The sequence below is a fragment of the Chrysemys picta genome, chromosome 7 (genome assembly GCF_011386835.1).
Source record: "Chrysemys picta bellii isolate R12L10 chromosome 7, ASM1138683v2, whole genome shotgun sequence".
NCBI classification, from domain to species: Eukaryota; Metazoa; Chordata; order Testudines; family Emydidae; genus Chrysemys; species Chrysemys picta.
Genome location: NC_088797.1, coordinates 63,694,099 through 63,708,109, shown reverse-complemented (window position 1 = coordinate 63,708,109; position 14,011 = coordinate 63,694,099). Strand labels below are relative to the sequence as shown.

The 14,011-nt window shown below is 45.9% G+C and overlaps 1 long non-coding RNA gene and 1 other non-coding gene across 6 annotated transcripts; both read left to right on the top strand.

Annotated features, from left to right (window-relative positions):
• Nucleotides 1–1,509: 1,509 nt before the first annotated feature.
• Nucleotides 1,510–12,774, top strand: LOC101954147 (uncharacterized). Of its 5 annotated transcripts, XR_010589185.1 has the most exons (9): nt 1,510–1,638; nt 1,933–2,123; nt 2,839–2,921; nt 4,469–4,527; nt 4,791–4,931; nt 6,300–6,363; nt 7,114–7,232; nt 9,806–10,843; nt 12,177–12,774. It is a non-coding gene; the product is annotated as an uncharacterized LOC101954147 (long non-coding RNA). The 5 variants fall into 5 exon arrangements; XR_509626.3 differs by lacking the exon at nt 4,791–4,931; XR_010589186.1 differs by lacking the exon at nt 6,300–6,363.
• On the top strand, nt 6,807–6,949 carry LOC112060582 (small nucleolar RNA SNORA12). Its single transcript, XR_002889869.1, has one exon. It is a non-coding gene; the product is annotated as a small nucleolar RNA SNORA12 (small nucleolar RNA).
• Nucleotides 12,775–14,011: the final 1,237 nt, after the last annotated feature.

Genomic DNA, 14,011 nt, shown 5'->3' with positions numbered 1-14,011 from the left:
GGTTTTGCATTAATTGCACCCATGTGATACAAAGAGCTATATATCGGGGGTAGCTGTGTTAGTCTGTATCCACAAAAACAACAAGGAGTCTGGTGGCATCTTAAAGACTAACAGATTTATTTGGGCATACGCTTTTGTGGGTTAAAAACCTCACTTCTTCAGATGCAACTGAAGGTTTTTTACCCACGAAAGCTTATGCCCAAATAAAAGAGCTATGGATATTCCACAGCTCATACTGTCTGGCCTATCATCGTAGAATGGCTTTTTGATTTTTTCCCATGCTTTCAATGTAAAATACAATCTAGTCCCCAGAGATACTGTATGTGGCTGCAGTATCTGTCTAGGGTTGCCAGGTATCCGGCTTTCGACTGGAATGCCCGATCGAAAAGGAACCCTAGCGGCTCTGGTTGGTGCTGCCGACTGGGCCGTTAAAAGTCCAGTGAGCAGCGCAGCGGGGGCCTGGGGCTAAGGCAGGCTCCCTGCCTGTCCTGGCTATGCGTTGCCCACGGAAGTGACCGCCAGGTCCCTGCAGCCCCTAGGCGCTGGGGTGGCCAGGGACTGGGAGGCTCTGCACGCTGCCCCTGCCCCCAGCTCCAGCTCTGCAGCTCCCATTGGCTGGGAACCACAACCACTGGGAGCTGCAGGAGGTGGCGCCTGCGAAGGCAGCGCGCACTGTGCAGCACCGCTTGGCCACCCAACCCTGCACCCCAACCTCCTGCCACAGCCCAGTGAAAGTGAGTGAGGGTAGGGAACAGTGAGCAACGGAAGGAGAGGAGTGGAGCGAGTGGGAGGCAAGTCTCGGAGAAGGGGCGAGGCAGGGCTGTTCGGTTTTGTGTGATTAGAAGTTGGAAACCCTATCTGTCACAGCTAGCTCTGGGGGAAACAGTGTCAGCGACCGGCACACACACATATATGGGGGGAGGGATAGCTCAGTGGTTTGAGCATTGGCCTGCTAAACCCAGGGTTATGAGTTCAATCCTTGACGGGGCCACTTAGGAATCTGGGGCAAAATCAGTACTTGGTCCTGCTAGTGAAGGCAGGGGGCTGGACTCAATGACCTTTCAGGGTCCCTTACAGTTCTAGGAGATGGGGAAAAAAAATACACACACTCCTGAGCAATTTGTGTCACGCTCCTATGGAGCTGTGAATTTAGTGCCAGAGGAATGGTGCAGTTGACATATATGGTGAGTGTAGCTGTAGGGAAGGGTTGGGCTAATGCACACTGTCAGAGAGGATGTTGATTCCAGAGAGGGGGGGAAGGTTTTAGTACAGTAATGCCTGAGGCAGGGGGTAGCCAATAGGCAGACCACAGGCCAAATCTGCACCTCCAGATGCTTTTAAAAGGACCTTGGAATCTTTTTATTTACTAATTATTATCAGATTTTTTTAAATTATTTTCTCTGGGGGCTGGACCTTGACCAAAAATAATTGACTGACTGTCCCTGGCTAGCGGTGAGTGGGCTGGTGTTTTGGAGCTGGTTCCAGGGGGAAGGGATCAGCTGACGCACACAGCAAGCCGGGCTATTGATTCAGGGGAAGGGTTTGAGTGATGCACAGGGTGATCAGGGTTGTTGGTTCCGGGTGAGGGGGGCCGTGTCGGTGCCATACCATCGTGCTGCGCGCCGAGGGCCGGTTCTGGTATGTCCGCGCTAGGCCCCGGGCTACGGGGAGTGCGGGCGGAGCCGGACTCGGCCGGGGACCGGCCGGGCTCAGCAGTGGGCGGGGCGGCGGGTATTTCGGTCTGAGCGCCCGCTGCTTTCAGCCCTGCGCCGGGCGGGCCCCCGATCGAGCCGTTCCAACCCCCGCCAGGGCCGCGCTGCCAGCGCCGGGGGCTGCGGCCGGGGGGCCGCGCTGGGCCGCTTGTGCTGGCTGCTCCCGAGCCGCGCGGTCCCGTCCTGATACGCTCTGGCGCTTTCCCCCGTTTTCTTGTAGCTACGATAGCCGGGCCGGCAGGGAGACTCTCCGTGCCGAAGGAGAGGTCTGCAGGAGGAAGTTGTTGGAAAACAGGCCTCATAATGGAAACTGTTGCAATTTCAACCTTGCTATAATTGCTGCCACCTAGGATAACTGGAAAAGTAATGACACCGTTCAAAAGTTGCCTAAGTATTTCCAATCTGATTTCGGTAAATAAAACGCTTTTGCGATGTTTTGTTTTTTAATACCTCTTAACAGAAAATTGCACTGTGCAGGCGCAGTATAACAACTTTTTTTAGTGGTTTTAATCACCATTTAATCACCATTAAGCCTGAAGGTGTGTAAGGACTGAGCTAACGGGTTCCATATCTTGTAGCCCAAATGGAGGGGCGTCCAGTGGCATCAAACGCTTTTTCTGTTTATTTAAAACCAAAAATGTTTCAGAAAAAAATGTAAAGAGAACATTAATATTCTATGGTTTAAACACCTAAAATTCAAGATAGGCTAGTTATCTGGGCTCCTCATGCAATCCTAACTCTGCCCCTTGTGTGTGTGCGTTTCAATATAAGTTTTAATTACACGATATTATGTAATAAAGTTGACATGGTTGTAGAAAAATTGTCTATTTTGGGGAGATGTGCATTACATGAGGCAGCACTTGTTTTTTCTTGATCCTCAGAGGTTTCAGGCAGTCTGTCTCCTGGTGACTCTTAGGACTCCTGTTCTGGGAAAGTGCATCTGTTTGTGTTAATCAGCATTTAGACAGTAGTGATTTTCCTCAGCCACTAGGGTGAATTGAGTGTGTGAATCCTTGGTTGTAAGCGAGATGGGGGTCACAATTTTTAATATCAATTCAAAAATTATAGCTACACAAACTCATTATGGGGTCATCTTGTCCTTATTTCTACTTTATTTCTCTCCTAGACTGGCCTTTGGGGGTGTTGAAGAAAAAAATAATGTTGTTCAACATAGTGTAAGCTGTTCGGAAGAAAAGTGGAGAATTTGATGTAAGTTTTATATTTCTGCTTCTGCATAATGATCTATGAGATTAGAAGTGTGTGACTGTATAATGTCTCTCATTGGCAAGGGGGAGGGATAGCTCAGTGGTTTGAGCATTGGCCTGCTAAACCCAGGGTTGTGAGTTCAGCCCTTGAGGGGGGCCACTTAGGGATCGGGGGCAAAATCCATACTTGGTTCTGTTAGTGAAGGCAGGTGGGGATTGGACTCAATGACCTTTCAGGGTCCCTTCCAGTTCTATGAGATAGGTATATCTCCATATATTATTATTATTAAAACATTCCTGGTCTACAATGTTAAATTAAGCCAAATGCTTATTTTATTAGACTTCTCTAAATATAATGTGAATTAGAAGCACAATGCTTAACATGTGCATAGTGCTTTCCATCTTTAAAACATTGAACAAATATTAAGGCTCACACCCCCTTTAAAGTTGGTACTGCAGATATGACTTATCCTCATATTTGCAGATGGGAAACTGAAGCAAAGAGATGCAGTGACTTGCTCAAGGTCACTCACTGAGAGTATGTTTAAACTATGGAGACTGCATGGACGCAGCTGTGGCGCTGTAGCTATGCTGGCATAATCCCATAGCATAGATGCAGCCTACACTGATGAAAGGGTTTTTTTTGTTGTCATAAGAATACCACCTCCCCAAGCGACAATATGTGCATCTTCACTGGGGTTTAGGTTGGCGTAGCTATGGCATTTAGGGGTGTGCATTTTTCACAGCCTTAATTTTAAGTGTAGACCTGGCCTTAGTTCATGGCAGAGCCAGAAATAGAACCCAGGAGTTCTGGCCTTTTGGCCCCCAGGCTCATTCTACATTAATCAAAATGTAGAACTTGGATTATTTTACCAAAATTGATTTTTGGTTTCTGAGTGACAATTCATACAAAGGTAACTATTTTTCATAAAACCCAGCCATTTGTGAGTTCTTGAGTCTCTGAGTTAAAGTGGGTGAAAGGAAGGGTGTCTTTATTTGTAAACATTTTGTAAGTTATATTTGTTTTTTTAAAGTGAGTTAAATGACAAATGTTACCTGTCACTTCATTTACAACCCCAAGCACTTAAGAATGAAGAAATTAATAGCTGCAAAATATTGTAAATCTTGCTCCTACACATATGAGAAAATAAATATTATTTTCAAATACAAAGAAATGCATGTTTCATTATAACACATCAACTTGAAGTCTGGCTTGTTTGATTAATGCATTTAAAAATATTTTGATAAGTACTTTCTTCAGATTCCATTAAATGAGAACTTGTTTTCTTTATCAATTGCCATCAATATTTTTGGGTGAGGTGTCTCTAATTTTTGGTTCATGAGAATGATGTATGTAGCTTAATAGGAAAAGTGTGTTCTGTGTTTGTACAGGGCCTAGCCCAATAAGGCCCTGGTCCACGACAGGGGCTCCTAGGTGCTACAGAATTACAAATAAGTAATAAAACAGTATTGACTTACAATAAAAGTAAGAATGCATGTGGACTTGCATTTGAGACTGATTAATGTGTTACTGATGCCTTTCTTTTTCAGACATGTTTATATTTTGAGACTCCTGATGAAAGAATATTGATTATTGCATTGGAGCCAAGGTAGTTGTGATATGTCGAAATAGATATTTATCATATTTAATAAACACGTTACACTCAAGTGGGCAGCATAAGATTGGATAATCTCTAGACTAGTAAATATTGTTTTTAAGGGCTTTGGTGTAGTAAGTGATGTAACAGGTGTGTACAGTGTTGTCACGTTGTACCTTTTACTGTGTTTTGTTTTTGTTTTTAAATGAGATGTTATGTTTTTGCATCTCTTGGGGTGCGTTTTAATATCTTCCAGTTTTTTATTTTTCTTGTAGTAAATGAACATAATTTTTAAATAAATGGGAAGGAGAAACATGGGACTTTTTTCCTAGTCCTGAAAGATGCTGTGAAAAAAAGGGAACCAAACACCTTCACCATCTCATGACTGTCTTGAGCAACTGCAATATAAACCTGAGGTTCTTACTATTTTTCTTTCCTAGTGCATCGATTTTCACCCCATCTTATTCCTCCCTTCCATCTCTCTCTTTCTTTAATGTCTTAATCTGCCAGGACAAATCTACCTTTCCAACACTCTACAATGTCGCTGTTGTGAGGTGGGGAAATCCTCCTCCCTTTGAATCATTGGTTGCTAGATGTCAATGATTGGGCTTTCCATTATCTTCTCGGAATTTCCATTGATATGGATCAGCTTTGGCCAGTATTCTTAATGACCCGCTCAGACAGCAAAGTGACACACAAGCCTTGATGTCTCTTAATCTGTCCTGAGAGCAAACTGAGGGCTTGTCTACACTGGCAAATAACAGTGCTGCAACTGTCTCACTCAGGGATGTGAAAAAACATCCCTCCGCTGTACAGCGCCAGTGTAAACAGTGCCCCAGTGCTGGGAGCTACGCCCCTCGTTGAGGTGGGGTTTTTTTAGAGCTTTGGGAGAGCTCTCTCCCAGCACTGCTCTGCGACCACACAAGGCATGTTAAAGCACTGCCCGTGTAGACTAGCCCTTAATTCCTCCCCTGCCCCCCCACTGGGTATGTGCAAAGTATGTGGGGAAAATGAGGCACATATAGGATTAACAGAAATATTACAGAAAATTACCACTTTGTCACAAGGCTTTGAGACTCTCAGTCCTGAGCTAGGAACCTGTTGAGTGGAACCTACTGGCTTTCAACAAAATTTCAACTGAAATCATGAGAATCATATGCATTTCTTAAGGATTAAATTTTGTAGTTTATAGTCTGGAGTGGTCTCTTGTGTGTGTTTGTTTGTTTGTTTTGTTTTTAATAACTTTCTATCTAGATAGAGACCCTTGTGTAGGAGCACCTCACCCTGATTCAGTGACCTACTGTGAGTTAAACAGTGTTGGTAGGAGTCTGTTCCACTTGCCTAAAACTACTGCTGCTGTGGAATATAATCCAAATTTTGAGCTGAATATGAACTATCATAGGATCAAATTAATTCATTGTTTACTTTATTTCCAACCATAAATTCCCAAGTGGATTTTCTTTCAGTCTGCATCCTATCCATAAATCCCATTCATTGCCACACTGGCTGAAGCCCAACTCACCTGCATTCAAAGTAATTTTTTGCAGTTCCTTACCCTTTTCTAAGTCAGCTGAAAATTGTCAGACTGCTACAAAATCTCCTCTCAGGTAGGGCATAGGAGGTTTTGTGGCTTTTGTATTTTGAATCTTGCAACGGTGGGCCTGGTTAGCCATGAAAGTCACTCAATGTATTTTGTGTTCAGGAGGGAATTATAATGGCAAGGTCTGAGTTATCAGCTATTCACAGCAAACTTATATATTTTGTGACCTCTTGTTATGTTTTAGTGCTGTCTTGCCCTGGCTAAGGGTGTCTTATCAACGGATCATGTCCTGATTTTGCCGGTTGCAGGTAGGGTTATAGCACAGCAGTGTAAGAATACAACCTCAACTGCTTTGAAAGGGGACAAGTCACATTTAAACCTAAGCATAGGCAAACTCCCCTCTTCTTTTTTTCCTTCTTGGCATTCCACATGGTAGATAAAAATTCCGTGAGCAGTAGATGGGGAACAGGACAAAAGTAAAACCCCTGTGACCACTTAAATGGCCACTTGAATATGCTAATTTTTCCTGTTACAGCAAGTGCACAGAGCTGAGTTTGTTGAAGGACAATGACAATAGACAAGAACATTTATTGGGAGCTTCATATAATTCAGGAGGCTTTCCTCTCTATTTGGGGTACTGAGATATACAGCACGTACTTTTAAGCTTTTCTGCCTGACCAAATCTTTGGTCAGTGTTCACAAACATGGATGGTCAGTGACCAGTTTCTGCTGAACTGATTATGGAAGGGTGCATTGTGGTGGTTTTCTGCCTGGCGGATCTGTGACAGTGTCAGAGCAGCCTCAACCTACCACAAAGAGTATAAAGGAGAAGGACAGTCATGAAAACATTTCCAGAACTTTTCGTTTTCAGTTAGTCTTCCAGCTCCTACAAGGCAGACCTGCCTCATAAGTTTAAGTCTGTAGAGACAGGTGATCATCTGTCTCACATGATGACAGACAGTACTGAGGGGTGTGCAAACCTCCGTGATGGATTTATTGCCTTATCTAGAAGAATAGTATGCTTTGTGTCTTTTTCTTATTGTGTCATCCATCTCCAGGTGATTCCTGTACCACTCACTGTTGTGCTACTGAAGACATTAAAGAGTCTTCTATTGTACAAGTGCAAAAACAACAGATCGAATTACTAGAAATCCCAGAGCACTCTGATATCACGCAAGTATGAAACAAGATTTTCACTTCTCATTTATTTAACCTTAATCCATTCTGGTTTGTCATTTCATCAAAAAGTATCCTTACATGACCAGCATTTAGCTGTAGGCAGTTGTTGTAATAGACGATACTGTAGGCCTGATTTTCAGAGATGCTGAGTACTTACTCATCCAGGTGAAGACGTTGTGAGCTGCAAGTGCACTGCATCTTTGAACACTAAGCCCTGTATCAATAATTGCTGTAGGTAGATGTTTTGATGTAGCATTTAATGAAACATTGCTTGTATGACCTCCTATTCCTTTTATTTGAATAAAATCCCAGAGATTCCCATAGGTAGGTGCAGTTTTCTCAGCGGTTTTCTTAACGATTTAATTCATAAAAACACCCTTTATGTTTTGTAGATTAGTCATCTTTCTGTAAATAAAGCTCAGAAGCCTGGGGAAGTCAGAAATGTCTGAGGTGAGGGGGATATAAGAAATAAGTCTTCGTCTGGTGTGCCAGTCATGTGCACAAGGTCAGCTGAATTTGTTGCTGGAAGAGCAGGTGCTCCATTTGCTCCAGTGGACTCATACTAGTTTATGCCAGCAGACAGGCTTTTTGGTGCACTTGCCTGGATAGAGTTTAGAAAGCTCCTGCCCTTGTTGTTTGATCAATAAGTAATAACTAACAGTAGTGTAGCTTGCTGTGTCCTTTAAACCCGTTACTCCTTGGAAATCTGCAGCAGAAGTAGGCACAAGCCAAAAATTAGGTCCATGCTTTTTCTTTTAATTTGGACACACACTGGTTTACCTTCATGCAAGCTGCCTGGTCAGCACTACACAGAAAAGCCTGACTTCAAGCAAGGCTGAAGTCTGGCTCAGAGAAAGCTCCTGTGAGGAAATGGGAACAAAAATATTTAACTTCGTAAAGGAGCTAGATGCCATGAATAAAACCAGACTTGCTTTGCACAGTGAGTATTAACACCTCTTCAGTACAGGAAGGGCCAGATCATACCTCATGATCCTGAGGAGTTGACTGGATAGCTTCTGGGCAATGGCACAGATGTGTTTGTAAAATGCAAAAGTTTAATAATACCCTCTGTGCATTGGGAAGTATAAGGGCTTGATTTTCAGCAGGCTTGGATGTGCAAATAATGTTTATATGTTGAAACCAAACTAAAATAATAATTAAAGATGCTTCATGCTGGGATGTGTAAAACTCAACTAAACTGAGACAAAAACAGCATTAGCCAGACCAACTGCCTTGCTGTGTACAAAACCAGACATCAGCATGAAATGAACTCCTCTGTCCTTGGATCCTGCAGAACCCCTAACACTACAACTGCTTTACAAACTCAGCATTCTCCAAATGCTTTTCACCATGTACTAATGGTGAGCATATTCAGTCAGTTTCAGTCGAGGGAATGAATTTCTAAGTTGAGGGCCCTGTTCTACTAGCAGCATCCTCTCTGGTAAACCAAGGAGGCTGTACTTTGAGCACGTTCATTGATCTTGTGTCAGCAGCTCACAAGGGCAAAGGCATCTGAGGCAGGCAGGCAAGCCTTAGGCCATCTAGAGCTTTATAGGCCAAAATAGACACCTGAAACTCCACCCAGCCACCAATAAGCAGCTGGTGCAGATCACAGAACACTGGTGGAAGGAGCTCCTGGCAAGTTACCCTATTTATTCTTCAGCAACTTTAGTTTCCAAATGGATTTAAGGTACTATAGCCCCATGCTGCACTAGTGAATGATGAAGGTCTGCATGACAGAGGCCACCCAAATTGGGTTTGACACACATAGTAGGCTAGCTGTGTGCATGCAGAAAGTGGGGGTGTGCATGCAATATATTCATGTTCATATGTGCCTAGGAATGTACTGAAAAACAGGACCAGTGAGTTGGTAACAAATTTCAGACATGCACAGTTTTCCCTGTGGTGTTTTATAAATTCACCATCACCATCATCAAATGTGCACAATATACTGAGGGCCATTGCACAGCTGGAGTGACCATAGAATCATAGAACTGGAAGGGGCCTTGAGAGGTCATGTAGTCCAATCCCTGCACTCAAGGCAGGACTAAGTATTATCTAGACCATCCCTGACAGGTGTTTGTCCAACCTGCTCTTAAAAATCCCCAAGGATGGAGATACCACAACCTCTCTAGGCAATTTATTCCAGTGCTTAATCACTCTGACAGGAAGTTTTGGATGATGGCATTGTACCAGACATTGTAGAGTGAAGTTCCCAGATCTCACTCAATTCTGAGAATCCACGAATCTCTGGGCTGTCCCGCAAGCAATGCCAGGTAGGGTCAAGTTACATCAGTGGAGAGTTTGCGAGCACAATGAGCTGGGATGTTTTTGGCCATCTTGGCAACATGGCCAAAGAGCAAGCAATTGGAGGAAGGCCAAATCTTGCTCAAAGTTGAACCATTTTATGCCCAGCATTTGATGCTGACAGCACACATAGAATGCCTCTAGCTGCTCCAAGTCTGCTTGTAGGAGGGTCCAGGTTTTTGACCCATATAGCCGTGCAGGCAGTACACAGGTTTGATAGATCCTGAACTTTGTCTTAATGCAGAAATATTTTTGCATCCATAGGCGAGACATAGACTTCATTCAAGAGGCAATGAGACCTATTCTTCAGTGGATGTCCAGTTTGCTGCAACTGTTTGAACTCGTCCCCACCTGCACCAGGGGTTCTGGTGTCCCAGCTCTGAGGCCTGGTCTACACTACAGAGTTTGTTTGTTTGCAAGGCAGCTTACGTTGACCTAATTCTGTAAGCGTCTACACTAAAATGTTGCTCCCGCCGATGTAACTTGCCCTCTCCGCCCACTTAGTAACTCCACCTCCACGAGAGGCATGGTGCTTAGGTCAACATAGTTTGGTTGACACAATATCAGTGACACTGCATTACTTATGTCTACTTTAGTGGCTTCCAGGAGGTGTCCCACGATGCCCCAGCATAACTGCTCTGGTCACCTTTTAGAACTCCGCTGCCTGGCAGTCAGGTATGCATGTACATGTCCCTCCCCCTTTAAAGCCCCACCAATTTTAAATTCTATTTCATGTATGGTTGGTATAGAGAGCTCAAATAGCAACTGCCCAGCTGACCATGTTGGCGCCACGCAGCAAAGGTGCTCTTGCCAGGAGTACACAGCAGGTGGTGGATCTCCATGGTCTGTGGGGAGAAGAGGCTGTGCAGGCACAGGTCTGATCCATCTGTAGAAACGTTGACATCTATGGCCAGATCGCTGGGGGCATGGCGGAGAAGGGCTACAACCAGCACATGCAGCAGTGCCATGTAAAAATCAAGGAGTTGCTGCAGGTGTACCAGAAGGTAAGGGAGGCAGACTGTCACTCTGGTGTGGAACTGCAGACAGGCTGGTTCTACACGGAGCTGCAAGCCTTCCTTGGGGGAGACCACCACCACAAGCCCCGTGGATATTTCAGGGGAGCTGGAAGCAGCGGCCCCTGCAGTGCACACTGAGGAGGAGGTGATGCACGAGGAGTAGTAGTTTTGGAGGACAGGCGACTGGGGGAATGCAGTGGTGCAGTGAGCCAGGACCTCTTTCTGACCGCCGGAGAGTCCCTACTATCCAGCACCGGCGAGCCTGATGCAGGGGATGGAACCTCTAGTAAGTATGCTGTTTGTTTTGATTTTGCAGGGACACCTGTTCATTTACTCTTTTTTTAATCAGGCAAGAAGAGATAGCAACTCTACCTCTACTGGTTATTTCACTGTCTGCCTCTCATTCCCCTGTACAGCTAGGCAGAGGGGGCCCTGTGGAACAGTTTGTTTTTGTGCATTGGGATGTCCCGGGAATCCTCCATAGAGATCTCAAGAAAACTTTCCTGGAGGAAGTCTGCAGTCCTCTGCTGAAGGTTTCTGGGGAGGACAGCTTTATTTCTTCCACTGCAGTAGGACACTTTCTCACACCAGTGAGCAATTACATCAGCAGGCACCAATGCAGCACACAGGCTAGTAGCATATGGATCCAGTCTCCAGCCAGACTCGTTCAGGAGCTGTTCTCTTTCAGCCTCTGTTACCCTTGGGAGTGAGATATCAGCTAAAATTACCACCGCCTGTGGAAAACAGTGCCAGTATTCCATTCAGTTGCCCTATCGACATATACTGATGCCCATGTGCTCACCCCTATTATTGTCCAAAATCGCCCACTTATTCCCCCGGGGCATAATCATCATGGCTAAGGCTATGTTTTAGTCACGGGTATTTTTAGTAAAAGTCATGGACAGGTCACGGGCCATAAACAAAAATTCACGGCCTGTGACCTGTCCATGACTTTTACTAAAAATACCCGCCCTGACTAAAACTTGGGTGGGTGGCCATGGGTGCTCTGGGAGGGGCGGTCCAGGGGCGCTGCTGGAAGTGGCCCGGGACCCGTGCTTGGGGGTGGGTGGGTTGGCGGGGCTGGGAGGGGCTTCCTACCCTGCTTCGTGTCCCTAGGTGGTGGAGGCAGGGGCCCCTCTGCTCCCGCCACAAGCACCGGCTGCCGCAGCCCCATTGGTTGGGAACCGCAGCCAATGGGAGCTGTGGGGGTGGGGCCTGCAGGCAGCATGTGGTGTGGATCACCCTGCCCCTCGGCAGCCTAGGAGCTGCAAGGGGGCCATGTCAGTGGGAGCCAGGGAGCCTCCCACCCCAAGGTAAGTGCCCCTCCCCCCACACTCCCCCTGCCCCTAGCCCTGAGCCCCCTCCCACACACCCAAACTGCTGCTGTTGGCCCAGGGGCTGCCCAGCTTGGGCAGTCCCTGAGCCAGCACCAGCCGCTGCAGAAGTCATGGAGGTCACGGAATCCGTGACCTTTATGACGGACTCGCAGCCTTAATCATGGCTGGGACTGCTGCCGTGCTCTATGAATCCCAAGAGAGCATGTAGTGCTTGTAACTTATGTGGATCAAGGGGAGTGAAAACACTCACAAAAGTACCTCTATGCATTGTGCTTTTTGCAGCTGGAAATGTGGCCTTGAGGGTCTCTCCATCCACACCACTGGAGTGGCTCAGATGATGAGAAGAAAGGGGATGAGGGACATGTTCCACGAGATCCTGCAAGCCTCTGGTGTTGCACATACCGAGCAGAGGGCTTGGAGGAGCACCCTTGTGGACAGAATGGAAAGGGATAGTGCAGAGAGGAGAAACACAGAGGAAAAGGACAGACACATGCAGCAAGTCATGTTAGCGCTTCTCAAGCACCAGATGGACATGCTGGAGATTCTTATAGACCTGCAGGTCCAAGTAATCCTTGCTTGCCTCCTGCTGCAGTCTATCGATAACTGCATTCTGGGACCTCCCTATGCTCCCTGCCCCTACATTCCACATATGTTTCATGGCCACTGCATTACCCCTACCACTCCACCCCGAGGGAGAGTACACACAATCAGAGCTGCACGTACACTGACCTATGAGAGAGACAGTTGGTGTATTTGTGTTTGAAATGAGAATGACTGTTCTTTCCCCGTCAAAGGTTCTTTTCCCTGTATTTATATAGTTTCATTCAGTTACAGTTATTTTTGTTTGCATGAGTTTGGAATAAAAGTCTATTTATGGAAACTTAATTAATCTTTAATAGTTCACAACATGTGGTAGCTGGGACTGACATCCTTCAAAGATAATAGCAATAGGTGCACTTGCAATGTGTTATTACCACACACACAGCACTCATAAGGTTCAGACCAGAATGCTAGAAAACAATGCCAAGCAGAGAACACTACAAGAACACTCATTACTGTGCCTCACTTTTGAAATGGTCTTTCAAAGCCTCTCTGAGCTGTAAAGCTCCCTGTTGAGCTCTTCTTATAGCTCTGGTATCTGGCTGCTCAAAATCAGCAGCCAGATGTTCCACCTCCATATTCCACCTTGGCAGAAGCTTTCCCCTTTTGCTTCACAAATATTATGAAGCGCGCAGCAAGCAGCTATAATCCTGGGGATATTTTTTTTTCATGAAAGTCCAATCCCGTGAGTAGACAGCGACGATTCAAACAGCCAAAAGCACCTTCAACAGTCCTGCACCTGCTGAGCCTGTAGTTGAAGCGCTCCTTGCTGCTGTCAAGGTGGCTGGTGTAAGGTTTCATGAGCGATGGGAGTAACGGGTAGGCTGGGTCTCCAAGGATCACTATTGGCATTTCCATATCCTCAATGGTAATCCTCCGGTCTAGAAAGGAAGTCCCTGCTTGCATCTTTCTGAACATCTTTCTGTGTCTTTAAAGATGCGCAGGTCATGCACCTTCCCTGATCAGCCCAGGTTGATGTCAGTAAAACATCCCTGGTGATCCACCAGTGCTTGCAATACCATAGAAAAGTAGTCCATTCTGTTGATGTACTCCTTGGCAAGGTGGTCTGGTGCCAAAATAGGGAGATGTGTGCCAGCTATTGCCCCCATTGGAATTTAGAAACCCCACTGCTGCAAAACATTCAAAAGGTCCTGCATGTTGCCAAGAGGACACAATTAATGGCCTTGCACACTTGCATCACAGCAACCCCCCGGTAGATTTCCCAACTCCAAATTAATTCCTGACTGATTGGTAGCAATCTGGCATGGCCAGCTTTCACACAGTGATTGCCACTCGCTTCTCCAGCATGAGTGTAGCTCTCATTTTCATGTTGCTGCACTGGAGGGCTGGGGCGAGCTTCGTGCACCATTCCATTAATGTGGCCTTGTACATCCAAAAGTTCTGCAGCAATTTCTCGTCATCCCAAACCTGCATAATGATGCAATTGTGACAGAATCCAGAGGTCCGGTGCTCTCGCACGGCTGTGGAACAGCCCCTAGGAGGACCCCTTCAGTATG